Source organism: Epinephelus lanceolatus, chromosome 4 (assembly GCF_041903045.1).
Source record: "Epinephelus lanceolatus isolate andai-2023 chromosome 4, ASM4190304v1, whole genome shotgun sequence".
Classification (NCBI taxonomy): Eukaryota; Metazoa; Chordata; class Actinopteri; order Perciformes; family Serranidae; genus Epinephelus; species Epinephelus lanceolatus.
In genome coordinates, this window is record NC_135737.1 from 275,641 (window position 1) to 299,574 (window position 23,934).

General features: G+C 44.0%; 1 protein-coding gene across 1 annotated transcript in view; it reads left to right on the plus strand.

Moving 5' to 3' along the window:
* Window positions 1-3,815: 3,815 nt before the first annotated feature.
* The window catches only part of kcnj13 (potassium inwardly rectifying channel subfamily J member 13), an 85,533-nt gene continuing 65,414 nt past the window's right edge, over window positions 3,816-23,934 (plus strand). The window contains exon 1 of the mRNA XM_033632346.2: window positions 3,816-4,035. The gene's annotated coding sequence lies outside the window, so the exon portion shown is untranslated. The remainder of the gene's footprint in view (window positions 4,036-23,934) is intronic.

Genomic DNA, 23,934 nt, shown 5'->3' on the forward strand with positions numbered 1-23,934 from the left:
TCTTAGTATCTCAAATTAAATAAACCATGTATGAAAGGAAGTGTGGGCGTTGGTTGTACGCGCAGCTCAGTGTGACGTAACTTCCGCTGCACAAAGGATTGTGGGTCAGAATGGCCAAAGAAGCATGCTGACATGCATACTGCGAAATGTGACCGGATGTAGTAGAACATCCTGGTACTTTTGGCATACTGCATCTGACATACTATGTATTGGGACACACAAATTCTTTTTCTGGCATACTAAATAGTATGGTAGTATGGGTATTGGAACGCAGGGCTGGTCGGACCCTTCCCCTTCCTTTCCGCTTCCTCTTCCTTCTTCACGGAGCCGACAGCCGTGTGTGGCCGCGTCTCGCTGGTTAGCAGATCGGGTTTCAAAACAAAGGTATGCGTGCTCTGCTCTGCTCCATTAATTCAGTGTTATGGGCCCTGTGTTACTCCGGTTTTGCTCCGTCTAGCAGTGTGGTGTTACCGGGAGCTGGGCTGTCTCCCTTGGGCCTGTGTGCGAGCGGTTCCTCTGGTGGTGGTTCCTTGTTCACGTTTTTCTGGTTTGCTGTGTCATGGGTGCAGTGTAGTTTTTTGGATACCTCCCCTTTTCGTTACCGCTGTCGTGGTAAGCCCCAGCCCTGTCCCATTTTCCTTTTGGTAACTCCTCATACCACTCCTTATGATTAGATTTATTATTTATTTAGTCTGTTGCTCATTTTAAAATTGTTTAATAAAGGTATTTTTATAATTGGAAATCACGCTTTTGTCCTGTGGGATCTTTTGAACTGTGTGCCTTTGTTTCAAATTGAAGATTGGTAATTTTTAAATCCTGTTTATATCCTGGGGTGAAAGCCCCCAGGTGGCGTTGTCTGCAACTTTTCCACACCGCTCGCCTTGCCACAGTAAGAATTATTGGAAATAAGTTAAAGTAATTGTACTGTTGCTACCACACAGCTTGCTGTTATGTATATTTGAGTGAGCATTCCCCATTATTGCAACAATCACATAAACTTAAAAATATATTATTGTCTGCTACCCCTAACAAGTGACAATAAATGAGTTAATTTTGACATTCAGGACACTAGTTTTCACATTAAAACTGTCAATCACAGGTGACAATTGCCTCGGAGGGGGAGGCCTACATACCACCTCCCCATGCTGCAGGGACAACCCTGCAGTCCTATGCTAAAACGCTGAAGGAATTTGTCGAAAGCTCCCCAGAAGTGAAGACTAACCGCCGGGCTCCAACGGCTGCAAATGTAAGCATCATGTCAGTGTAGCGTCGCGGCGTATTCATTTGGGCTCCATTGACTGCATATGGAAACAACACCTAGAGAAGCCAGCGGGGTTGTTTACCGTTTGCCGAGCCGAGAGGCTGCATGTAGGCTGCATGAAATGTCAAAGCATTTTCCACCTAAGTTATTACATATATTTATCTACAAGTTTACTGTACTGTTTGTCATCTACTCGCTTTCAAATGTCCGCCATGGACATTTACACAATGTCACGGATAAACATGTGTAAATGCATGAAAAAAAATCATCACATATCACCTCTGATAATGGTTTATTCATTTAAAAACACATTGTGCTCATTCAGCACACTATTTCATGTAGTTTTTATCTGCTGGAGGGTCAAGTAGGGGAGCGTAGCGCGACAAAAATAGAAGAGCCATGTAAAATAGAGTTGTCGCGCGACAGACGGGGGTTGTTGCGCCGCTCCCGTTGCCGGTGGAGCTGCTGTAATTGATTAACAGGGGGGCAAGCTGCTACGGGACTCGCACTGCAGATGTGGCGCGCCGCTGATGTGCCCGGTGGAGCCCAGCCGTAAGATTGATGACATGAAGAAGGCAAACAGGCTGTTGCCTGTGAAAAACAAGTTCTGTGGTTAATTTATTATATTTTTTCATGTTCCTTTGTGTTGTACTGCATGATTATCTTTTAAAAGGTTTTTGTAAGTTTTGTTGTGTGTTTTGCAGGTTTTGTATTGTTTGAAAACATTGTGTATTTTAAAATGTTTACTTTTTCATTAAATTAGTTTTGATAATGTTTACGTAAACTAGTAGTGCTTTAGAATACAGCCCACATACCCTGTAACTAAATGTAACAACGGGGAACTATTAGCGCTTTTATAGCTGTATTTACCCTGTAACTAAATGTAACGAGGAAAACTACTACTGCATATATCACTTGTTCTCTAAATACAGAGAACAATGTGAGATGTTTGTTTTGATTTTACTTGTCTCAAAACAGAACAAACTAAACAAACTAAATTAACTGCACAGTAAGCTGTCAGTAAAGCTTGCATGTTTAGGAGCCGTAATGCCTGACGAACACAATTGCCAGAGAGAAGACCTTCAACATTTTAATGACTTCAAAGTTGTCAACGTGTTTACACCAAAACACAAGTGAATCACATCTAGGGTGGGTGAATTCTGTCTGCCGACGGCAAGCAGAGTCATGGAGCCATAAACGAGTGTCAAGTTGGTGAGGTGAGTGACAGCTAAGACGGTCTTCAGACACCAACAGTATCCATGACAACATACTGTCACCTGTACCTTTGTTCCGAAGTAAACACACAGATGTACCCTGTAGCTGTATAGGCTACACCCTAAAAATATGAAGGAACAATGTAGATTGCCTGTTTGTTTGTAATTAGGTCATTTTGAAATAAAATCACATCTGATTTATTACTTGTTGCAGAAGTCATCTGATTTTTCAGTTTTGTCAAACTGTACCCTGTAATAATAGAATAAGTATCCTGTAATTAAAAATACCTCTTGTAGAAGTTCTCTCTAAGTTCCCCCAAACTTCCATATTATTGATAAGTAGGTCGCACATACCCTGTTATAATAAAATAGGTACCCAGTAGTTAAAAATGCCTATTGTAGAAGTTCTCTCTAAATTCCCCCAAACTTCCATATAATTGATCAGTAGGTCGCACATACCCTGTTATAATAGAATAGGTACCTGGTAGTTTAAAAAAAACCCTATAATATAAATTCTCTGTAAATTCACGAATTGTTAGCCCCTTATTCCATAACTTAACATCTTGTTCCCCTGTACCTACATATATGTATTGGTACGTATTACACTGGTACACTGTTAGTACAACAGATTACACTGTAACTACCCAGTAGTTACGGTGTAAATTGTGGGCTGTAATCTAAAGCGTTACCGAAAAAAAATATAAAAAACTGTCTATGGATAGGATATCTCTCGGCTACCCAGCAAATAATAAAATTTGGCTGGACAAAAGGCTGGACAAAAAAGGGTAAGATGACAACCTCATTTGGAAGGAGTATGGGCTGACAACCCAAAAGTTGTGTGGGCCCAGAGGTAGAAAAGTTGCTGTGGGCCCGAAAGGGCTTACATACACTGGGCCTGTGTGGGTTTTCTGTGGGCAGTTTGCTAGTGTGGGCTGCCCAGTGAAAGCCCGTAGGGAGCCCACGGAAAAGTTCAGCTGTAGGCCTCATCTGGGCCAGCCCACACTGGGCCCGTTTAGGTTTGGTGGAGGTTGGCCCTGGCCCACAGTGCCCACAAAAAGCCCACATGGGGCCCACAGGGGCCTGTTTGCTGGGGAATATCCACAAGTGTTAAGAGCAATGTCTTGGGCAGACTGACAAATTAAGAAACACACACACACCATTACACATACATTATCAGCACACCCAGCAGCAACAAGCAGCCCTTTGAATGGACTGTGACGGGGTGTCGTTATCCCCCCCACCAGTCCCCTGTCTTCCGGGAACACTAATAGGCTCCATGCAGAGTAATGTGACCAACTGAATCATCCTCGTCCTGGAGGCTGCAGATTGGAGGAGCAGAGAGTGCCGTGCTAAGTGTGGCTCCCACTCCAAGAAAACCTCTCTGGGGTGCCACTATTGGTTTATAATCGTGATTCCTCTGGGATTTTACACCTAGTCCTCAAAGGAACTAGTGGCATTCTTTTCATCTGCCTTGGCCCCTTTGCTCACTTGGCAGAACTCAGACCAGCTCTTGGGTGAAAAGGCCAGAGGGCTCCTGTTAAGCCCCGATTTCAGCTTTAGGTGAGTAAAAAACTCCAGCAGAGCTGAGGCACTAATACTAGAAGAATGAGTGACTGATCAACTGTGATCTGATCAGTGTTGATGATCTCTTAAAGAGCCTTACTGTAACTTGCTGAAACAATGGATTTGTCAAATAACATCAATTATGGACAGTTTATAGACTTTGTTAATTACAATAATGCATACAATAAATGGTTTTCTTACTGATTTTTATCAGCTAACAAGAGGTACAATACTGACTCTGGCAAAGCCAGTTTGTAGATAACAAGTCAAGACAACAAACATATTAATTTTTATTACTACAACAACACATGATCAAACTTATTTTTTCTATTGCAGACATTTCTGTTGTTTGAGTGCCGTTGACAGGGAATAAAAGAAGTGAACAGCTGCAGACTGAATGTAACATAAACATTTGTGCTCCCCTCTGAGTAGGCACTAAAGGGGCATTTCCACTAACCCCCACTCTTAACTTTTATATTAGCACAGATAGCTGAGGAATGGGAAAGGGCTGACTAGGTGCTGCTGTGCATAGCCTTCATAACTAGGATATGACAACAGTAAGTCTCAGTATTCCACCAGCCCCAGGGAGTAGTTACACAAAGTGTTGTTTGTTTGTATTATCAACTCATGGGGAAAAAAGTACTGTTAATATCTAACATAAGCTGGTTACCTTCATGGAATAATACGTCAAGCTGAAGTTGTGGATTCATAATTAAACTTGAAAGTTAAAAGTTAGGATGTGTTCACATTTACACATAGTTATGTATCAAAAATATACAAATGTGAAAGTAAAGAAAGACCCCCCCCCCCCCCCCCCCTCCCACCGCCACTGCCACCACCACCACCACCACCCACACACACACACACACAAGCACTAAAATAAGAGTACTCAATAAGTATAGGTACTGAGGAAATGCTATCACAACTGAGGAAACTCCAGAGGCGGGATAAAACCTAGAAGTACACAGGTAAGTAAAAATCAATGAAAGAGGTAAATGAAAGGATAAGAGCAGAAATATGATTAATAAATAGATATGTTAAATATTATACATACATATATACAGTACAGGCCAAAAGTTTGGACACACCTTCTCATTCAATGTGTTTTCTTTATTTTCATGACTATTTACATTGTAGATTCTCACTGAAGGCATCAAAACTATCAATGAACACATGTGGAGTTATGTACTTAACAAAAATGGTGAAATAACTGAAAACATGTTTTATATTCTAGTTTCTTCAAAATAGCCACCCTTTGCTCTGATTACTGCTTTGCACACTCTTGGCATTCTCTCAATGAGCTTCAAGAGGTAGTCACCTGAAATGGTTTTCCAACAGTCTTGAAGGAGTTCCCAGAGGTGTTTAGCACTTGTTGGCCCCTTTGCCTTCACTCTGCGGTCCAGCTCACCCCAAACCATCTCGATTGGGTTCAGGTCCGGTGACTGTGGAGGCCAGGTCATCTGCCGCAGCACTCCATCACTCTCCTTCTTGGTCAAATAGCCCTTACACAGCCTGGAGGTGTGTTTGGGGTCATTGTCCTGTTGAAAAATAAATGATTGTCCAACTAAACGCAAACCGGATGGGATGGCATGTCGCTGCAGGATGCTGTGGTAGCCATGCTGGTTCAGTGTGCCTTCAATTTTGAATAAATCCCCAACAGTGTCACCAGCAAAACACCCCCACACCATCACACCTCCTCCTCCATGCTTCACAGTGGGAACCAGGCATGTGGAATCCATCCGTTCACCTTTTCTGCGTCTCACAAAGACACGGCAGTTGGAACCAAAGATCTCAAATTTGGACTCATCAGACCAAAGCACAGATTTCCACTGGTCTAATGTCCATTCCTTGTGTTTCTTGGCCCAAACAAATCTCTTCTGCTTGTTGCCTCTCCTTAGCAGTGGTTTCCTAGCAGCTATTTGACCATGAAGGCCTGATTCGCGCAGTCTCCTCTTAACAGTTGTTCTAGAGATGGGTCTGCTGCTAGAACTCTGTGTGGCATTCATCTGGTCTCTGATCTGAGCTGCTGTTAACTTGCGATTTCTGAGGCTGGTGACTCGGATGAACTTATCCTCAGAAGCAGAGGTGACTCTTGGTCTTCCTTTCCTGGGTCGGTCCTCATGTGTGCCAGTTTGGTTGTAGCGCTTGATGGTTTTTGCGACTCCATTTGGGGACACATTTAAAGTTTTTGCAATTTTCCGGACTGACTGACCTTCATTTCTTAAAGTAATGATGGCCACTCGTTTTTCTTTAGTTAGCTGATTGGTTCTTGCCATAATATGAATTTTAACAGTTGTCCAATAGGGCTGTCGGCTGTGTATTAACCTGACTTCTGCACAACACAACTGATGGTCCCATTGATAAAGCAAGAAATTCCACTAATTAACCCTGATAAGGCACACCTGTGAAGTGGAAACCATTCCAGGTGACTACCTCTTGAAGCTCATCGAGAGAATGCCAAGAGTGTGCAAAGCAGTAATCAGAGCAAAGGGTGGCTATTTTGAAGAAACTAGAATATAAAACATGTTTTCAGTTATTTCACCTTTTTTTGTTAAGTACATAACTCCACATGTGTTCATTGATAGTTTTGATGCCTTCAGTGAGAATCTACAATGTAAATAGTCATGAAAATAAAGAAAACGCATTGAATGAGAAGGTGTGTCCAAACTTTTGGCCTGTACTGTATATATAAAATAAATCATAAATAATTAATAAATAGATTAGGTTAAAAGCCAGACTAAAAGAGGTAGGTCTTGAGTTTGCTTTTGAAAATATCAACACTCTCTGCTGCCCTCAGCTCTTCAGACAGGCTGTTGTACAGACATGAACCATAGTAATAAAAAGATGCCTCACCATTAGTTTTTGGTCTTACTTTTGGGGCTGTTAAAGGCAAATCTGATAGATAGCTAGGACCAAGACCATTACGAGCTTTAAAAACCAATTAAAGGATCTTAAAATCAATTCTGAAACACACAGTGAGTCAATGCAGAGACTTTATTGATGTAACATGTGCTCTGTTTCTGATCCTTGTCACCACATCTGTAGCTGACTTTTGTAGTAATTGTTATTGAGATTTATTTTTCTCAGGAAGACCAGAAAGTAGAGCATTACAAAAATTGATTTTGCAAGTAATACATGCATGTAGTAGCGTCTCTCTGCTGGCTGGAGAGAGAGAAATGTCCGTACTCTGGCCATGTTCTTATGATAATAAAATTATGTTTTAGTTATGTTTCTAATATGTGGTTCAAAACATCAAATCAAAGATAACTCAGAGGTTTTTAGTAGGGTTTTAGTGCTAGTGTTTGCAGTTTTGCATTCAGCTTGTCTCTCTGAGCTTTAGGACCAATAACTAAGACCTCATTTTTGTTCTGTTTTACCTGTCAAAAATGCAGTTAAAAGCATTGTACAGCTGTGCATCATCAGCATAACTATGGAAGTTTATGCCATGCCTCCTGATGACATTTCCAAGTGCCAGCATGTAGAGATTAAAATGTGTCAGACCTACAATATTCTCTATTGGTAAGACAAGATTTAAACCAGTTAAAAACAGTACCAGAGATGCCAATCAGATTGTGAAGTCTGTCTAAAAGAATAGAGTGGTCTACTGTATCAAGACTATCTCTGATTGTAATCATTTATAAACTTCAAAGTTCATATTACAAGTTGAAAAACAGCTCGCTAAACTCAGAAAGACTGACGGATATTATTCTGCTGTGTTACATCCATAGATATGTGTACATACATACATAGATACATAGATATGTGTATGCAAAAATGAGATATAGCACAGCAGAATGTATAATCAGTGTATGATGGTGTCTGTTTTTGAATGTTTAAGCCTAAATAACAAGCACCATACACACACTTCAGTGGGATGTGTCCTTGTCACTACCCCTTCTTCTACAAATTCAATTTATATACTTTTTTGAACAAATTTGTTTTGAAGGCAACATCCTGCCCCTCAAAATTCATGAAATGAGGGAGCAAACCTTTTTAATGAAAGTATTTGCAAGGTTGCATTCATCTTAAATGTTTTGTTTAAAGTTTAAAGTTTTATTTAATACATAATTAAAAATGCATTGTCTTTTATTAAAATGTTCTGCATTGGTTTAGGTTAGATAGATTGTGGCCTTGGTTAAATATATAAAAACAAAATGACTCAAGGCAAAAGATATATTTACTTTTTGGCCAAAACTACCATATATGCCGAACTAGAATGTTTTTGTAGCCAAAATGTAGCCACATGTGGCACATTGAATAGGAGCGCCTTGTCCAGTGTCAGAGTGCTGGGCTTTATATGCCCACCATCCAGCCTGACCACCTCCCAAACACGAATATAACACTTTCTGTACTGGAAAAGTGGAGCCACTGATCATAATCCAGGAAGCAATTGTTTTATCCAGAGTATGCTCAGCAAATCTGTTCAGTAATGTATAAACATAGTTTTACAATGTTTATATGAAGTGAAAATTGTAACTGTAACTACTCTTCAACAGGACAGAATTGTATTTGTCATGGGTTTACTCAGTGGTTTGTATTACATTAAAACAATTAAAGAACAGTTTAAGCCTTAAATATCTTAAAAACTATATATGTTACAAAATAAGCACATACAATATTTTTAGTATTGGTTACTTTCATATGGCTGTCCCCTACCTTTATTCTCACTGGTGTATCAGGGCGGTAGTAGCTCAGTCCATAGGGACTTGGTTTGGGAACCAGAGGGTCGCCTGTTAAAGTCCCAAAATATTGAGCGTGGACTGGTAGCGGCAGAGGTGCCAGTCCACCTCCTGGGCACTGCCGAGGTGCTCCTGAGCAAGGCACCGAACCCCCCAACCGCTCGGAGCGCCTGTCATGGACAGCCCACTCTGACATCTCTCCACTTAGTGCATGTATAGGTCCAGTTTGTGCATGTGTGTGTTCAGACCTGTGTGTAATTGACAACAGAGTGAAAAATTTAATTTCCCCTCAGGGATTAATAAAGTATATAAAATTATTATTAAATTAAAATTATATGGCACTTGTTTTATAATAAACAATGTTTTATGTGTTATCATATTCATGATAATGCATACAACACTATGTCATATGTAGATATACAAATAGATATGATAAACTGATAACTGCCATACTTTCCTGTATTATATGGATTCATCCTACTGATAAACTACCTATGTCACGCTCTGCTTCTCTGTTCCCCTCTTCAGCCACATTACCACTTCCGCAGAGACTATTACCAAGGCCCCTTTGTTGCCATTTTCTGTCCATCCACCAGATGCCTTTGGACTTTCCCTACTTTACCAGTCACCTGACTGCCACACCCATCTTCACGCAAGTTCCCACCTCCCTCATCTACTCTGCCAACACATTTTTACTTGCTTTCACTTCTTCACTGCTTCTTGGTCATACATCTCTCAAGGTCTTTCACAAATGCAAAAAAAAAGGCAAAAAATCAAACCTGTTCCAGAAACTTGAATGACAGACAAAAGAGTTGGTGTGCAAATGCAGTTGACACAACGTGGGGTCATATTTACTTTTAAATGTGCGACAATTAATATTTCCTTGGTGTGCAATGGCCTTAACTCGTCAAATACCAGTGCTGGATCAGTGGCTCTCTATGTCAAACTATGATACTCTGTGTACCCCTAACGTCGTTTTTGGACACTCTGGGATGGCATGTCAATAATTACTCGTTACACGCATTGTGTCATTACAAAATAAACTTCCCTTTTCACAGTAAATGTAAAATTTCAATTCGTTAAATTTATACAATCTCATTTTAAAACAACATCCCATGTAGGTTGACTTCATTTTTAGGTTTACTTCCTTAGGTTTAGGCAACAAAAGTACATGGTTAGGCTTAGGAAAAAGATAATGGTTTGGGTTAAAAAAAAAAAAAAGTGCATCTTACCAACGCAGTGGTACTTAAACACCTACAGTGATGTAGAATCACTGTAGGTGGGGCGTGAATGACCAAAAGAGGAAAAAGAAGTGACAAAAAAATGAATATTATCACAGTGAGCTTTATTTCACTAAAACTCAATATGAATAATTTTTATTAGTTGGTCTCCCAGTTATTATTGTTTGGGGAGGCATGTACGTTTTTTAGTTTCTGAAGGAGGACATGACAGAAGAAGTTTGAGAACCACTGTACCAACTTAACATAACATAACAACACATCCACCCCCCGTCCCGCCCACCCTTGGACTTTCTCGCTCTTTGCAGTTGGCAGTTGCTCAGAGATTCAGCCCAGTGGGTCTCATACAGACACTAAAGGGTGCATCGGCGCATCAGTAACTGATGAGGACTGCTGACCCAGAATCGGTGAATTTGATGAAAAAAATTGATGAGTTGGGAGCAAGAGACAAGTTGGAGTCCCATTCCCTTTAATTAGATCCAGCTGTACTGGCCCAGATACTTTATTCCTCTGTTAGTTTGTAATCATCATTGCAATGTAGGTTCCTGTTACCTGCCTGCTACTTGTTACCTGTCTGTCTGTCTCATTTCTCTGTTACCTGCTACCTTTCTGCTACCTGTTATCTCCCTGTTACCTGTCTGCTACCTGTTATCTCTCCGTTACCTGGTATCTGTCTGCTACTTGTTACCTGTCTGCTACCTGTTATCAGAATCAGGATCAGAATCAAGAGATACTTTATTGATCCCCATGGGAGAAATTGTTGACGTTACAGACCCTCCTTACAAGAGTAGTGGAGTGGAGTGGATGTGAGACATTGTCCAAGAGAGTTCATTGCTTAGACAGCATCCTCCTCTCTCACACCACCATCAGAGAGTCACACTGCATTCCCACAATGTGGCCTTGCAGATCAGTTTGTTGAGCCTGTTGGCGTCCGCCACCCTCAGCCTGTTGCCCCAGCACACAACAACATAGAGGATAGCACTGACCACCACATACTCATAGAAAATCCTGAGCATAGTCTGGCAGATGTTGAAGGACCTCAGTCACCTCAGAAAATAGAGCTGGCTCTGGCCCTTCCTGTAGAGAGCATCAGTGTTCTTAGCCCAGTCGAGTTTATTGTTAGTGTGTACCCCCAGGTACTTACAGTCCTCTACAATGACCACACTGACCCCCTGGATGGAAACAGGGGTCACTGGTGTCTTGGTCCTCCTCAGATCCACAACCAGTTCTCTTGTCTTTGCCACATTGAGCTGCAGATGGTTCTGCTCACACCATGTGACAAAGTTATCCACAGCAGCCCTGTACTCATCCTCATCACCCTTGCTGATACATCCAACTATGGCAGAGTCATCAGAAAACTTCTGAAGATGGCAGGTCTCAGTGCAATTAGCTGAAGTCCATGGTGTAGAGGGTGAAGAGGAAGGGAGAGAGGACAGTTCCCTGCAGGGCCCTGGTATTGCTGACCACTCTGTCTGACACACAGTCTTGCAAACGCACGTACTGTGGTCTGCCAGTCAAGTAGTCTACAATCCAGGACGCCGGGGGGGGGGGGGGGGGGGGGGTTGATTATTGTCAGCTTGTCACCCAGTTGAGCTGGACGGATGGTGTTGAACACACTGGAGAAGTCACAAAACATGACCCTCACATTGCTCACCTGCTTGTCCAGGCGGGCGTAGACGCGGTTGAACAGGCAGATGATGGCATCCTCCACTCCAAGTCGCGGCTGATAGGCAAACTGGAAGGGGTCCAAGAGTGGCTTGACCACGGGCCGGAGCTGCTTCAGGACAGTCTCTCCAGGGTCTTCATGATGTGGGAGGTCAATGCCACAGGTCTGTAGTCCTTGGAGCCACTGGGACACAGTGTCTTTGGCACAGGAATGAGGTAAGGTGTCTTCCACAGTATGGGGACCCTCTGGAGACTCAGGCTCATGTTGAAGACATGCTAGGGGGCACAGACTTTGAGCACCCTGGAGCTGACACCATAAGGGCCTGCAGCCTTGCTTGAGTGGAGTCTCGTCAGCTGTCTTCTTGTATGGTCAGCAGTCACCTCCTGTACCTCTCCTTAGCAACCTTGATCTTCACCTTCATTTCCCCCGTATTGTTCTCATCTCCTCCCTGTTACCAGCTCTGAGGGCCCTCTTCTTCACGTTGAGGATAGTTTTGATGTCTTTTGTTACCCAAGGTGTGTTATTTGGATAACAATGGACAGTCCTGGCCGGGATAGTGGAGTCCACACAGAAACTGATATAGTCTGTGATGCATTCTGTGAGCCCATCAATGTCCTCCCCATGCAGCTCACAGAGTACCTGCCAGTCTGTCACCTCAAAACAACCCTGCAGTGTCTCATAAACCTGCTCTGACCTTCTCCTCACTATCCTCATGGTCGCAGGCTGGCTCCTAACTACAGGTTCATAGCAGGGGTTGAGGTGCACCAGGTTGTGGTCTGACCTACCCAGAGGGGGGAACAGCTGTATGCATCCTTGGCATTTGTATACAGCAAGTCAAGGGTTCTTCCTTCTCTAGTAGGACAGCTCACATACTGACTAAAGTTGGGCAATGTTGTTGCCATGGTGACGTGGTTAAAGTCACCGGAGATAACTATGAAAGCACTCGGGTGTTGTCAGTGAAGATTCTCAGTCATCCAGGTCATGGTACTTGTAAGTGCTATATCGTAGGCAACTGGACTTGCTTGCGTTTCTTGAAGACGTTTTGCCTCTCATCCAAGAAGCTTCTTCAGTTCTAAATGACTGGTACAAAGTTGCAGGCTACAACCCCTGTGTGGGTGGGAACCCTTGCAGAGCGGTAGGGGTCATGTGAGCTCTTAGTTTCAGAGTCGTTACAATGTGAGTCGTTGACCCACCTGGCTACCATGTGAGTCGTTAGGGTCAGGCTTGGTCCAGGGGTTAATGGGTGTGAAGTCATCTGGGGAGGGATCCCAAGACTGCATTGTAAGTGGGTGATAAGTAGTGTCATAAGCCATCCCCTTTGTTTAACGATGGTCATTCCTGCTTGAAGTAGATGGCTTCTTTTACTCCTCTTTCAATCCATCTTTCCTCCCTGGCCAAGATGTGCACATTGCTGTCCTCAAAGGAGTGTCCCTTCTCCTGTAGATGTAAGTGGACAGCCAAGTCTTGACCCGAGGAGCTGGCTCTCCTGTGCTGTGACATGCGCTTGTGGAGTGGTTGTTTTGTCTCCCCAAAATATAAATCTGTGCATTCCTGGCTGCACTGAACTGCATACACTACATTACTCTGCTTATGTCTGGGTGTTTTGTCCTTGGGGTGGACAAGTTTCTGTCTCAGTGTGTTGCTGGGTTTAAGGTGCACCGAGATGTGATGTTTGTTGAAAATCCTCCTGAATTTCTCAGGCACTCCTGCAACATATGGAATGACAATGTTGTTACATTTTTGTGTCTCTTCCTCTCTGTCTGCTCTGGGTCTTTTTGAGGTTTTTGAAAGGGCCCACTGGGAGTTATTCAGTGTCCTGATAACTCCCAGCTTGTACTTCAGTGGGTGGTGAGAGTCAGACAGTAGGTATTGGTTCATGTGTGTAGGTTTTCTGTACACCTCTATGTTTAGGTTTCTGTCTTCTTCAGTGTGCACTGCACGGTCTAAGAAGGGTAGACTGTCTCCTCTGACATCCTCCCGTGTGAATTTAATGTTGGGGTCCACTGCATTAATGTGTTCCATGAAGGTTTCCACTTCCTCAGTTTTCATTTTGACCCAGGTGACGTCCACATACCTGAACCAGTGGCTAGGAGCAGTTCCTGTAAGGGCTTACCTCTACAGTTAGCCACTGCAAGGTGTAGCTGGTTTTCTGGTTCACACCTGTGGAGGCTTCCCATTTCCTCATTACAACAAAAACATCTCCCTCCAGTAGAAGTGTCCAGCTGTCTGGTGTCAAAAAAAATAATCCATACTGTGTCCACATTCACATCTGTTGGCTCAGGGAAGTTAGCAGCACTATTACTATAGCTAAAGAGTGCACTTTCTGGTCACGCTACAGTGAAAAAGGAGAGACAGAGACAATGGCAAGCCGGCAGGGCCCTTCTTGTGTGGGTTGTAATGTTAAAAGAAAAAAAAAAGAAACATGACTACTGTGTGTTATGTTAGGGAATTGAGCATGCAGTGCTGCTTGTGATAATCCAGCTTCATGCATGAACTGCTTCTGCATGTCTGCTAGGCAAAGGGAAGCCCGCCATTCATTTGGCAGACATCCACCAGCTGCTTCTCAGGCAGGGCCTGCAGCCAGCTAAGCACCCCAGGTTGGCGGGTGTGGTAGTGGGGGACAGGGGCCCATCAGGGGCTGTGGTTGATAATCTGGGCAGGATAGGTTGTGGGCCATTGCAACCCCCCCGCCCCCCCCCCCCCCCCCCCAAATGGATCAGGCTTTGGCTGCCTTGGTGGCTCCGTCAAAGTCCCTCCTGCCCAAATAGAAACTGTAAGGTAATGGATGGCTTGTTGGGAAATATGCCTGGCAGTCCAGACACAGCTGGCAAACACAGGTGCCATTCTGTCGCTGTACCAGCGCCATCTGGTCACAATTACCATCATTATTATTATTATTATTATTATTATTATTATTATTATTATTATTATTATTATATTATTACATTAAATTAATGTTGTTGAAAGCTATTATCATCATTGTCTGCCCTGCATTTCTCTGGCTCCGTCTCAGTTTCTCTCTCTGTCTCTGTCTGTCTTTATGTATCATTTTATCATATGGATTGCTACAAATTTATTATGTTGATCTGTTCTGTACAACATTTATTGCACATCTGTCTATCCTGGAAGAGGGATCCCTCCTCAGTTGCTATTCCTGAGGTTTCTCCCATTTTTTCCCCATTAAAGAGTTTTGTTTTTTTTTTAAGGGGAGTTTTTTTCTTATCTGCTGTGAGGGTCCAAAGGAAAGAAGGATGTCGTATGCTGTAAAGCCCTGTGAGGCAAATTGTGAATTGTGATATGGGGCTTTATTAACAAAACTGATTGATTGATTTGGTTGGCCAGCTGGAGGAGGAGCGTAGTACAGATCTAATAACCGAACTATAACATGTCTCCTTACTTCTTCCAAAGCTCATGAGAGAGCAGGGTCAAGTGGCTGGCAGGGTTATGGCAAGTTTTTGGCTGGCCAGGCACCATCTTTGTCTGTCACGGTCCACGCTGCAGCCAGAGGATAGGGCGTGTCTGCTCAAACTGCCTGTTGAGCCATCTGCCTTGTATGGGCCTGATGCATGGAAGCCCGTCGCTGTGCGGAGGAGGTGTCAGGTGCCTTGAAGCAAGGTCAGGGCTGGCAGCGGTGTTGTTTTAACAATGGTCCAGGGGTATCATTTACGGTCTTGAGCTTGGAGATCTTCACTCTCCTGGCAAAGTCAGCTATCAGGTAAGTACAGGAAGAAGCTCTGAGGGCAGGGTCTTATTCCCGCTATTTTCTTTTTCTGAAGCAGTATGTGACACTCAGGCCTGTCTTAGACCTCATGGGGCTGAATAAGTTCGTCATGCCCCTGAAGTGCAGAATGTTGACCGTGCCTAGGGTCAAACAGGCTGTCCAGGTAGTGACTGGTTTGCAACTGTCAACCTCAAGGACGCCTATTTTCAAATTCCATTCTGGGAGGGGCACAGGAGGTTTCTCGGGTTTGCCTTCAAGGGAAAAACCTTAGAGCTCTGTGTCCTGCCTTCCTGCATCTCACACCATCACCAGGTGCATGGATGCGGTTTTGGGGCCTCTGCGGCAGCAGAGTCTCAGGATACTGTATTATTTGGATGTGCACAGACAGAGGAGCAGTGCCGCCATCATGTGTCTGTGCTGTTGGATGACATTCACGAGAAAAAGGGCAGTCTCCAGCCTGCACAGGCCATCCAGTTTCTAGGCATGTGGCTGGATGCCAGAGCTGGGTTGGTGATGCTGTCATAGGAGAGGCAGGTTTAAGTCAGGACCTGCCTCTCTCATTTTTGGCTGGGTGCCAGGGCCACGTGGTGGCTGTGTCTCCGCCTCTTGGGTCTTATAGCAGTCACGGGAGAAGTGGTGCCATCGGCTCTTCTACACATGCGCCCAGTCTAGAGGCATCTCTTCAGCCTGGGGCTCTTTCTGCAGAGACAGCTGCAGGCAGCAGTGCTCGTCACTGTGCGGCTTTGTGCGGACCTCAGGTGGTGGCAGGACCCAGCCAACATCTCCAAGGGACTGGAGGCTGCACCCGGAGGTGGTTGGGACATCTGGCACACCAGTGGCCTCAAGGCCTGCTGTATGCATTTCCCCCATTCACTCTCCTCCCATAACTGCTGCAGAAAGTTTGGAAGTGCAGCTGATCCTGGTGGTCCCGAACTAGCCCCACATAACATGGTTTTTGGAGGTGGTGCCTCTCCTGGCTGGGAGGCCATGGGAGCTCCCTGTCCGGCGGGACCTTCTGAGTCAGGTGCAGGGGGCCCTGCTCCATCCCTTTCCACAGGGGCTCAAACTTTGGGTCTGGCCCCTGAGAGGGCTGGTCGGCTAGGCTTGGGACTTGCGCAGTCAGTGGTTCAGACCATGCAGAGTGCTTGAGCACCGTTTACGAGGGCGGAAGACTCTTACTGCTGGGAGCTCTTTGCATCATGATGCACAACTAACCACATCGATGCACTGACATATGCAGCCCCAGAGGTGCTCCAGTACCTGCAGGGGCTGCTTGAGATGGGAAAAATCACCTTCAACCCTCAGAGGCATGGTGGAAAACTATCAAGGCTGCTTGTACAGGGGATTATAGGCTTGCAGAAGTGGACTGCAGCCTCATCTTTCAGTTCCTGAAGGGTGTGCAGAGGCTTGTACTTGCAGTGCCAGGGCCAGCCAGTGTCGAAGGCTAGGGCCAGCCAGTGTCGAAGGCTAGGCTGTCTCATTGGATCACAGAGACAATTCTAGCCTCTGCCAACTTGTCGTGAAGTACGGCAGGCTTCACAACAGGTTGGCAGAGGCTAGAAATAGTCATCATGGCAGGGTGTACAATTTCTGCATTAGCATTTCCTATGGCGATGGAAGTAATCATCAGGGCTTCTAAGTGGGTGGTAGGTGGGGAGAGATGGCAGAACAGGTTGCATCTTCCACCAGTTAGGGCTTACATGAATGACATGACACTGGCGACCACAACAATGTCATGTACAAAGAGGCTACTAGAGAAGGTAAATAAGAACCTCAAGTGGGCCAGCATGAAGATCAAGCCTAGTAAATCTAGAAGCATTTCGATATGTAGAGGGAAGTTAAGTGATAGGAAGTTTGTCATAGATGATGAGGACATTTTTTTTCCCCGTTAAAGGTTTTTTTTGGGGGAGTTTTTTCTTATCCGCTGTGAGGGTCCTAAGGACAGAGGGATATTGTATGCTGTAAAGCCCTGTGAGGCAAATTGTGATTTGTGATATTGGGCTTTATAAATAAAATTGATTGATTGATTGATTGATTGATTGATTGATTGATTGATCCCAACAATTAGGGAAAAGTCAGTAAAGAGCTTAGGTAGGTGGTACAATGTAGAGTTGAATGATAAGGAACAGGTGGTGAAATTTAGAAAAGATGTGGCTGAAGGAGTGGATAGAATAGATAAATCAGAACTTCCAGGAAAGTTGAAGTTGTGGTGTTTGCAATTTGGGCTATATCCTAGGTTAATGTGGCCATTGTCAATTTACGAAATTCCAATATCCGTTGTGGAGAGAACTGAAAGGTCGGTTAGCTCCTATATTAGGAAGTGGTTGGGCGCTCCTAGGTGCCTAAGTAGTGTTGCATTGTATGGAAAAGGGATACTTCAGCTGCCAGTATGTAGTTTAACATAGGAATTTAAATGTACCAAGGTCAGGACAGAGCTCTTGTTATCTGGGAGTAAGGACGTGGTAGTTAGGAGTGTGGTTCCAAATCCAACCAAGGGGAGGAAGTGGAAGCCAATATCGGCAGTTCAGGAGGCAGAGGCAGCTCTTAGGCATGCAGAGATTGTAGGTAATGTTCAGTTTGGCCGGGGAGGCCTGGGGCTTGGCTCAGGCAAACCGTTATGGAACACAGCAGGTCTCAAAGATAAAAGAAAGCTGGTTGTGGAACAGATACGTAGACAGGAGGAGATAGTAAGGGGTGCAAAGGTAGTGGCCCAGGCTAAACAGGGACAGTGGTTGAATTGGGAAAGTGTAGAGAAGACGAAGCTTAGTTGGAGGGACCTGTGGAGTATGGAGGAGAATCGTATTAGATTCCTGGTAGGGGCTACATACGATGTGTTACCAACCCCCCAGAACCTAAAACTGTGGGTAAATGAGGACCCATCATGCCCATTGTGTTCAGGTACCCCAACCTTAAAGCATATTTTGTCAGGCTATAAAGTTAGCTTGTCACAAGGCCAATATACATGGCGACATAACCAGGTGTTGAAAAGTTTAGCTGCAAGCATCGAAGGGAAATGAAGACAGGTGAATTCAGAAGGTGTTAAGGATAGGAGTTTAGTAATTCAGTTTGTCCGTGAGGGAGAGAAATACAGAAGGGATAAGTTAGTAAGGAGGCAAGGGTGTGGCCGCCTAGAAGGTGCTTGTGATTGGGAAATGCAAGTAGATTTAGGAGGAAAGCTTGTTGTTCCCCAGGAAATAGTTTGTACCAAGCAGAGGCCTGACATAGTGTTGTGGTCAGTGAGTCAACGAATAGTTTATTTCATTGAGCTGACAGTTACTTGGGAAGACTCAGTGGAAGAAGCCTATGAAAGAAAAAAGCTTAGATATGCAGACTTAGGAGCAGAAGCTGAGCAGCGAGGATGGAAGACTAGGATTTGTCCAGTATAAATGGGGTGTAGGGGATTCATAGGAGTGCGGGGACAAAGTTTGAGGAAGACAGTGAAGGAAATGTCAGATGAAGCAGTTAGGTGTAGCCAGTGGATCTGGAAGCATGGAAATAATGTCAGTTGGGGACCAGCAGGGGGAACTACTAAGCAGGGTACATAACTCCTTGAGATCAGGTAGAGAGATCCACTTCCTCTCAGAAGGAAATCCAGGAAGAGGAAGGTTATTTAAGTGTGGGAGTGGCCTATTTGAATCCCTTTTGTTTGAGACCATGCTGCAAGGTGAGTGTGTTTGCTGATCCTTTAAGTTTATTTATCTCCTTTAACTTTAGCTTATGTTGTAGTTATGCTATGTAGCGTGTGAAATAGAGTATGCTGAATGTGCTTGGAAAGGTAGTATCAGCACTGCTTCTACCTGGAGCTCGCATCAACGGAGCCTGGGTTTGGTTGAAGGTGGCGGTGCTGTTTGGGCTGAGAAAGCCATGTGTAAGTAAGGTAAAGGAGGTTATTGGGTTGGTGTGGGGAGCAGTGAAACCTGGCATTAGGGGAGTGTCTCTGGGATGCCAGAGATCACTGTCTAGCCTCCTGGAGGTGTCGTGGGACCAACTAGACGAAACACTGGTGAAAGGAGGTTCCCACCCGATGACCCCAAAGACATGTTAGTTATCACTGCTCACTGGTCTGTATAGTTAAGCCATGCCATAATAGCTTATCAGCGGGCTTAGGAGGTTATTCACTGAGTGTTGATCCTTTTCTAGAGCACAAACTTCTTGTGTTTATTTGAATTCAGCAGGCTTACAGAGGGGCGGGGATTCCAGTACCAGTGAGTGCGCGGGCACACTCAACACTAGGTCCAGCTACCTTGTGGGCCTTTTGGCAGGATGCCACCCCCTCTGAGGTCTGTGCACCTGCTACATGGTCAAGCCCATCCACATTTGCCAGACTTTACTACCTGAAGGTGGCTGATGCCACCTCCTTTGGGGAGCATGTGCTGAGTGCCACCACACAGTAGGCCATGTAATTCCATGCCCCTGAGCTGGGGGGGTGTCTTACCCAGCCAGAGTGATGTCATATATTATTATCAGTGGCCTGGCAGCAGGCTGGCCAACTGGGCAGTCTTCCTGCACTGGTCGTGCTTATGGTTACGGGCACACAGCATCTGCAGTGTCACCGTCCATTGAATGCACAAGATAAGATAAGATAAGATAAGATAAGATATACTTTATTGATCCCCCAGGGGGGAAATTGAAGTATCACAGCAGCTCAAGACAAAATCAAAGGACATTAAATAGAATAAAATAAAAGAGAAGAAATAAAATGTAAAAGTTAAAGATAATAATAGGTAAATAAAAGATAAAATAAAATTGCTACATCAATAAAATTGCTACAACAGATGAATAAAGTGACTAACAAATGGCAGACAAAGTGTTGAATGAAATAAAGTGACAGGTGGCAGATAAAGTGTTATATTGGATGGATGCAAAATAAGTCATTTCAGAGCTGGATGTTGCTTAAGCCAAACCGCTGTTGTACAGTCTGATGGCAGCTGGCACAAAAGAGCGTCTGAATCATTCAGTTCTGCTCCTGGGTGGGTTAATCTGCTGGCTGAATGAGCTGCCCATCAGCCACAGCTTGTTGTGCAGAGGGTGAGAAGGATTGTCCAGGATTGCACAGATTTTGTCCTTCACCCTCCTCTCAGCCACTGTCTCCAGACTGTCCAGGTCCAGTCCCACCACAGAGTGGGCTTTCACAAGCTTTTCACAAGCTTGTTGAGCCTGTTGACCTCACCAGTCTTAACTCCACCCCACCAGCACACTACAGCAAAGAAGAGTGCACTGGCAACCATAGACCGGTAGAAGGTATTGAGGAGCCCACTGCAGACGCCAAAGATGTTGTACATTTGTTCATAGCTCATTAGTGTTTTTATGTATATACACACTTATTGGGTATTTTCAGTTGTCAATGCACCTGGTGGCAGGGACGCCTCATTCCAATAACAGGGGAGGGCTTGTGTACCTGCATCTGCTCTGTCTTCCTGGGGCCCCTCGTGGTGTGTCTTAAAGGGTTCCATAGTTATGATATAGTTACTAGGTGGGGAGATAATCTCGATACGATAGACAACATTCGGTTACTTTGTAACCTTGATCCTCTGAGTGAGGAAATTATCTCCCCAGGCTCAAGGCCATCAAGTCAAGACTAGCCTTGCTTTGCCCAATGAATGGAAGCCAGTCACAGGGACTGTGTGCAGCTTTCTGAAGTTTTGTTGTCACAGCTATGGTTACCAGGTTCCATACCACCATACCTGGACAGAAATCCGGTCAAAACTGAGCCATGTTGGTACTGATGGTGAACAAAAGTGCTGGTTACACAGATCAGCTGAAATTTTCCTCATGACAAAGTTTCAACATATAACCCCTATGTTGATACATGCTTTTGAAAAACAATCCATTATTTAAATATACATCATCTTTTTTGTTAGTGTGTGTACTTTCCACACAATGCTAGTCTAGATGATGTTACTGAACTTCATTTTAAAATGTTATCACTCTTCTTGGCCTCACATTGCATTTGTGGTTTTGTTTGAACATTTCCACTCTCCATGCTTTTTGTATTTGAAACCATGCAGTGTTCACAGCAAATGCATCAAAAGAAGTTTCAAGTGCTTAATAAATGCATGCGTGAAATGACAGTGAAAGTATATTGTAATTGGGGGACAAGACGAGTGGAGAACCTTGCAGTGCAGTAAGTTTAAAGCTCCCTGCAGATGAAAGACACATTCCTGCTCTGCATGTTGCTGTGTTCCTCAGACAGATTCCCAGCTGGGACCTTCTCTAATCTTCTGGCAACAATATTGACATAGAAATAGAAACTCTGACGAGTACAGGACCCTAGCTGTCTGCCTGTCATGACTGCCTCCACACACACACACACACACACACGTATATATAGATATAGATATAAAGAAACAGTTCTATATAATGCAAATACAATATATATTCATCAAACATTAAATAAGACTAAAAGTGTAAAGTTGCTCCTTTTGTTGCCACCTCAGGAATGGCAAATTTGTCACTAAAATCAGACTCAAGTCACATAACTTGGACTCAGACTTGTGTCATTAATCTTTTTGACTAATGACCTCACTCAGACTTTAGCCTTTTGACAATAAAGTGACTTAAATTCCTCCCCAAGTTATAAAAGTGTGCAGTGGATCAGCTCTTCATATTGCGAGTTGACAATTATACTTTGAATCAATCAGACAGCAGATTAATTAATTTATCTATTTATTAATCTATCTTACACTAATCACAGCATAGGAAGGATCAGGTGGTGGCTAAAAATGGCTGAAAACGTCATTTACATCATTTATAACTGTCATTTACATATCCCGTCCCAATGTATTCTGGGTTTAGAGGCCTTGCCCTGAGATTTTACGACATGGAGAGATGTACAGCCAAGAGAGAAACTTCTCTGAGCTAGTACTGGAAACACTGAAGTCCCAGGTCCAAATTAATCAACTGGTTCTATTTGGCAGCCTGAAAAGTGGCATCGTTTCCAAAAAAAATTTGTCCACACAAGTGGTGTGATGATACGATATGGTTTCGTGTGACGATACAATATCCACATGAAACCACAAAACCCGCTACCATGTGATGTAATACACATGCCAAAGCAATAGGTGGCCATGTAACTTCTAACAGAAAGGCCATTTTAACCAATCAAAAGTCAATACCAGAATAGGGAAGTACGGAAAATAAACACAACCCGATCCACAAAAATAGCGCAACCTATTTCAACAGCAGAGGCGCCTGAACAACCAACTACACTACCACAAAAGCAGTGACGGGCCTGCCAACGGAGGCTCTGGATCGGATCCAGAACCTCCGTTGGCAGTAGCTAGCAACAGGAGCAGCCTCCTTCATTGGTCGTTAGGTCGAGCAGCTGGATATGCCATCCAAAGAGAGCAAATAGCATGCTCACAAATACAGTTAGTGTGACATATAGGGTATTTATGTGTATCTGCCCACTCAATTGTGACATTATTTTATGCATATGATATCGATTTTGTATCTTTACAGATACCATACAGATGCCCCCCATTCAATTTAAAGCATGACGGATTTGAGTAAAGGCATGAGCGCAAATTTGGGTATATAACCCAGATAGCACACATACATTTGGCCGACGTTGGCCCGATGTATCAAGTTTAGATCGTTAAGACGTAGCAGGGAGAGCATTTGCTCATTGCCAAGACGTTGATGAGACATCGGCCTTTAATCGAAAATGACCGCCACGCGACGCTCAAACGATCAATAAAAGAAGCTGCAAAATTCTCCCTATTTCGTGTGCAAGTGTGCACAATGAAGAGACAAAAGTCAATTTGACAAATTTTATTTTCAAATTTCCACAAAAAATATCTGATGGCCAGTCTGCTTCTCCTGGCAGCCTGCAAGAGACAGAAAAGACGATGAGCATGTAACTTCAAGAAATAAATCCCAACTTCCCCACTTTATTTTTTTTAGCATTTCAGCTGTCTTTTAGCCAGATTGAAAGCTTTGGGTCCGTCACTCTGCTTAATTTAGTGTTGAAACTGTTAAATAACGGGATCCAGCGTTAACTCCGTTAACTGTTAACAGCAGCTCAACAATCAGTACTTCATCTCGGAAAAACAGTGGTTTCAAAACTGCGCTATTACCTGTAGTCACCGGGGCGGTTTGCTTTGCAGAGGAGGAGACCTTGACTGATAAATTGCCCATAAAATCACATTAACAACATACTGAAGGCATCCTTAAATTTCAATATTTGACCTCTGCGCTCCTCTCCGCTCTTCTCACCCACACTTCAGGGGTCCATGTCATTGGTCCGACAGCCCATTGGTCCGACATCCTATTAGTCCGACGGTCCGCGGTGCTGAACAGCTCCCGGCGGACGTACTTCTGCCTTGATGGTGTGCCAGCTTATGTGTTTGTCACTTTCTTTTTCATTTTAACCCACACCAAGATCTTTTCCTAACCCTAACCAAGTGGTTTTTGTGCCTAAACCTAACCAGACCTTAACCACAGGGGATCATGATGATTTCGGAACGGACTTCGGAACAATGGGTTTAATATGGTCGGAACAATGGGATGTCGGACCAATGGGCTGTCGGACCAATGGGCAGTTCCCCACTTCAGCACCCGTTCTGGGATACACAGTGTCGGCCTGCCCCG